We start from the raw sequence: 6,000 nt of genomic DNA, 5'->3' as shown, positions 1-6,000 counted from the left end.
TCCTGATATTACATCATGTGAGATTGAATGTGAAGGTTGTAAACTTGAAAAATCCCATAGAACACCTTTTCCACAAGGTGGAGTCATTAGAGCTACTCAAAAGCTTTAGTTGGTCCGCTCGAATATTTGTGGCCCAATGCAAACACCCTCTATTGGCGGCAATACATATTTTTCTCTTTTCATCGATAACTTCACAAGAATGACATGGGTTTACCTCATGAAAACCAAGTCATCGGTATTTTCTATATTTAAGAACTTTAAGAAGCTTGTGGAAACTCAAAGTGGTTGTGTGTTGAAGGCATTAAGAACTGACAACGGGGGAAAATTGTCACGACCCAATCTCAGGGCCGAGACCGGCACTAGGGAATGGGAGTGCTTGCTCCGAAACCCGTAGCAAGCCTAAAAACGTAAAATAATTTTTCGCGAATATAAACGTCATGCATGACATACGTGAACACGTGTCATGCTGAAACACACCTGCCATGCATACATATCCTCTGACAGTCTCAAACATCAAAACGCAGCAAGCATAAAACATTTAAAACTTCAAAACATTAAAGTTATATTTACAGAAAACTATACATTACAAGCTGATTTACAAGACACTTATCTACTGTAGCTCTAGGAGTAAAGTATTGTTTCTTTGCATACTTTCAAAAATACAAACTTCTGGAAGTATGATAGAAGTCCGTTGCTTCAAAAGCGTCTTTCACCTGAAAGAAAGTCTGGGAGTGGTCAGTATATGGGGATATACTGAGTTAGTTCATACATTTACTAATAAGTATTCAATTAAATCATAAAATAATGTCGTAGCATTCAAAACATATGCTGCCTATTACAAGATCCGATTGACACCCTAATCCTCAAACATACTAATCATATATCGTCCAATACAATCATTTAATCTCAAGTTGTGATTCCAACTCACTGGTGGGTCCAACCCATTAGATACGAGGACTCCAAGTTACACAGTAACCGAGTGCTCACTCGTATCGAAATCATATATCCAACTTCGAATTTCATATTCATAATCAAACTCACAACTGTATTGAATCAAAACTGGTGATCACGCAGTCCTATTGCCGCTCAATAGGTAGCACGTTCCATCTGATCAATACTTGTTTCAAATAAAGCGTATGTGCAATTCATATAGAAATTTAGCATTATAAACATGCAATTCAAAATAAAGCAATATAAAATAATTGCTTGAATAAATAATTTAAAAGCAAATCGTATAAACTCACAGAAAACGCTTATCCAAAATACTTCGGGGCTTAAAACGTCAAGCTTCCCGAGGTCCTGGTCCAGCTGCTTCTTGCCTCGCCGGATCTAAAACAAATTTTAAAACATTTGACTTGTATCAGAATCTTATTCTAAGATTGACGCTAGACTCGAGACTCGACACACTGAACTCTCATTAACTTTCGTGCTTCTCACGTATATTCCGATAAACGGTATCTAACTCGTTTACGGATCAAATATCATCTCTAGATCGATTTTCGTTTAACCTCATTAGGTTAATGTCTCAAACTAATCGATAATTAATCGACTTCAAATCTCGATATGCGCGTACGGAATTTTCTCGAAAATTTAGGTCGATTAGCGAAAATATTGTGCTTACGCGCGTCTACTTGTGTGACTGTGCGTTCGCACAGGCTAGCTGTGCGTTCGCATAGTCTAGTTGTGCGACGAACAGACACGGGCTTGGCCCGGGGTCGATTTCCGACGTGCTTCTAGGCGTAAAAATGCCCTAAACGCATCCAAAATGCTAATTCTAACTTCAAAACATTCAAATTCAATCCTATAATCGATAAAACGATAAAATCGTTTCGTGGCCTAAAACTTTGAATCGATATAACTCAAAATATATCCGTTTAAACGATAAAACGTCAAGCTTACCGTGATACGCAACTGAAATACGATCCTTTCAAGTTATAGAACGTCGGAAACGGACGAGAAACGGAATCGAGCAACGGAACCGTAATTAAAAACGACAAACGAGAGAATTGAAAAGAAATGAAGATGATGGTTTCTGGATGATTCCTTCATCTGAAGGAAATCTTATATAATTGGTCAATTTGCATTTTGGTCCTTGAAACTTTTCAAAAGTTTCAATTTAGTCCAAAACCTATCCGCGTCCAAATTTTAAACGATCGCCGATCGACTCGAAACTTTTACCATTAATACTATAAATTATTTCACGAACTTTGGCGAAATAATTATCGTCACGGGATTTATAATTTATTTTATATTAATTTTTTGAAGTTATTTCTTCAAATCCTGCTAATTAACTTATTAAAATTTATTCTAAATTCACGATATAATTAAATTAAATTCTCCTTAATTTAATTTATTGGAAATCTCGACACGTGGCACGACTTACTTACCTTAAAATATTTTGGGGTATTACAAGAATACACGTCCTCGAAATTCAGGTCCTTTAGTCAACAAGAAGGAGTATTGCATCAGCTCACAATTCCTTATTCTCCTCAACAAAACGGGGTTTGGAAAGAAAAAACAGAACAGTGATGAATATGGCAAGGTGTATATTGTTTGAGAAGAAAATGGCAAGATTGTTTTTGGCAGAAGTTGTAGCTACTTCAGTTTATTTGCTGAACAGAATAGCTACAAAGGCAGTTAAGGATAAAACTCCTTATGAGGCTTAGACAGGTCTCAAGACTTTGGTTAATCATCTTAGATTTTTTGGCTCAATTTGCTACTTCCATATTCCTTCAGTTAAAAGAACAAAGTTAGATGAAAGAGCAGCAAAGGGCATATTTTTGGTTATTCAAATGATTCAAAAGGGTACAAAATATATGATCTTAAAAGCAAAAAAGTTGAGTTAAGTAGGGATTTCAACTTTGATGAGAACTCATTTTGGAATTGGGAGAGACATGAAATTCAAAAACATGAGTTTCTTTCCTTATCCATTTCAGGTGTCAGCCCTCAAGATGAAGATGAGGATGAAATATTTGACGTGCAAAGCACTACCGATTCTGCAGTCATAAGAAGCAGACCTTTAGCTGATGTGTATGAAAGATGCAACCTTGTCTTTGCCAAACCAAGCAATTTTGATTAAGCTTCCAAGAATCCAGAGTGGATTGCAGCTATGAAAGATGAAATTGAGACGATTGAGAAAAACCAAACCTGGCAGCTTGTTGATCTGCCGCAAAATAAACATGCTATTGGTGTTAAGTGGGTTTATCGGACCAAATTTAATCCGGATGGCTCAACATACAAGTACAAGGCGAGATTGGTCGTTAAAGGGTACTCTCAAGTTGCTGGTATTGATTACGTAGACACATTTTTTCCCGTGGCAAGACATGATACAATCAAGTTGCTATTGTCATTTGTTGTCAAAAAGAGTTGGAAAGTGTTCCACTTAGATGTAAAGTCTGCATTCTTGACTGGTGAACTGCAGGAGAATATTTATGTATGCCAGCCGGAAGGTTTTGAGGCACATTGCATGGAGGACAAAGTTTATAGGCACGAGAAAGCACTGTATGGCCTTAAGCAGGCTCCAAGGGCATGGTATCAGAAAATAGATGCCCACTTAATCCAACAAGGATTTACGAGAAGCGAAAATGAGCCTACCTTATACTTAAAGCATGAAGATAATGATTTAAAGGTGGTGTTTTCTTTATATGTCGACGACCTCCTTGTTACCGGCAATGACGAAAAGGTTGTGGCTGATTTTAAGAAGCAGATGTTGAATGTCTTTGAGATGTCGAATTTGGGTTTAATGAATTACTTTCTTGGTATAGAAATTAATCAATGCTCATCAGGGATATTTATCTCACAAAGGAAGTATGCACTTGATGGTTTAAAGAAATTTAAGCTTAAAGCTTGTAAGGAAGTTGCAGCTCCTCTAGCTCAAAATGAGAAGCTGTCGAATAGTGATGGAGAAAAGCTTGAAGATCCAACGATTTACAGAAGTATAGTTGGGAATTTGCTTTATCTAACAACAAGAAGACCAGACTTGATGTATCCAGCTAGTCTCCTTTCAAGGTTCATGAGTTCACCTAGCAATATTCATCTAGGAGTTGCTAAGAGAGTGCTGAAAGTTCTTAAGGGCACTTCAAGTGATGGAATTTGGTAATTAAGTTCTAAGGAAATTGAGTTGGAAGGATACGCCGATAGTGATTGGGCAGGAAGTGTTGATGATATGAAGAGCACTTCATGATATATTTTCACACTTGGTACAAGTTCCATATGTTGGAATTCGAAGAAGCAAGAGGTTGTAGCTCAATCAACAGCTGAAGCGGAATATGTTTCGATTGCAGCGGCATCAAATCAAGCTATATGGCTAGGGAAATTGTTAGCAGATATTGGTGAGTTGAAGAAGGCAACTACAATTTTCTGCGACAATAAATCTGCAATTGCCATAGTAGAAAACCCAGTACATCATGGCAGAACCAAGTATATCAATGTGAAGTTCCATTCTATCAGAGATGCTGAAAAGAATTTGCAGATCAAGGTTAAGCACTGCTCTTCAGAGTTACAACTTGCTGATCTGTTAACCAAGTCCTTATCAAGGCCCAGAATTGATATTTTGAAGAACCAACTTGGAGTATCCAACATCAATCTCAAGGAGGAGTGTTAGAACTAATGAGATTGTTTTTGGAAACTTAGTTTTTGTTTAGTTACTTTCTAATGTAATAGTGTTTGGAGGGAAACTAATATTTTGTGTAATGATGGCTTATGTTAGAAGTTTGAATTTAAGAATAGAGCCAAAATTTAATCTTCCCTTGTAAGAAACAAGTTATCATATTTTGAATATAAGAAATATAGAAGCTGTGAGAATACTCTAGAGAACTCCAGCTTTAAGAAAATTCTTCTATGTTTACTTTCAAGCTCTGCTCTAATTTCTACAGCTAATTCATAACCTACGGTATGCTATTAAAGATTTCCTTTCCTTTCTTCTCATATCTTTCTTCGTTTTTCTATGTTGAATTCAATTGTGATGTTGATGGTATGGCTTATACTTTTATGGATAATTGATTCAGAGGGTTAGTTTACTTGCACCTATTTTGAATTGGTGATTGTACCTAATTCATTTCAATTTGATAGTGAAATGCGAGTTTAGTGAAATTGAAAATTTTCAGGTAATTTTTGACTAAAATATGCATACGTGGCAATTAGTTAATACTAACTTATATCTCATACGTGGAAACCAGGCCCCAAACGTCTCATTTATGCATCAAAATTAGGAACTTGGCTGTTCATTTTTTAAGACTTTGGAGGCATATGTTAATTTTTTTGGACGTTGAGGGCTTAGTTGATTCTGGAGTCAAATTTTAAAGGCATAAATGACTATTTTCTCTTTTTGATTGGTATTTTTTGACTAACAAACCATTCAACCTTCTTCGCTCTCTTTCTTCTCTCCCTTCTATTATTTTACAAAATTGAATTTTTATTATTTTTACGATTTGAATGGGCCATCTGTTTCTAATTTATTAGACAGGTCTAACTGTTCTATCTCATTTTCTTTTTTAAACATTTTGTTATATATTTGTCTTCTTTCAAAGAAGTTAAAGAGTTTGATTTTTATTTACAATAGATCTAACTCATCAAAGACAATAAACTTGATATGTGGTTCAATATAGTCATCGAGTTGAATAATTTTATCTTTGCTAATACCAATTGCGGCTAATATATTGTATATATTGATGAACATCGAAATGAGAAATTAATCTTTTATAATATTATTTTAATGCATTTTTTGCATGCGGAATTATTTATTTATTTGTTGTAAGGTGTAATAATTGTAAAGCTATGATATTTATTTAATAAAAAAAATACTCTCTTCGACTTAAGTTTCTCTTTCTAGTTTAGAATGTCGCACTTTAAGAATTTTATTTTCAAAATAATTTTCCATATTAAAATAAATTTTATAAAAAAAATTCATTACCATATAGAAGGATAAAATAGGAAAATGTATCTTAAAACTAAAATCTCTAAAATGAGACAGAGGGAGTTAAAATGAAATTAAATAATAAG

The sequence above is a fragment of the Mercurialis annua genome, linkage group LG1-X, assembly GCF_937616625.2.
Source record: "Mercurialis annua linkage group LG1-X, ddMerAnnu1.2, whole genome shotgun sequence".
Lineage (NCBI taxonomy): Eukaryota > Viridiplantae > Streptophyta > Magnoliopsida > Malpighiales > Euphorbiaceae > Mercurialis > Mercurialis annua.
Note: the sequence above shows the minus strand (reverse complement) of the source record.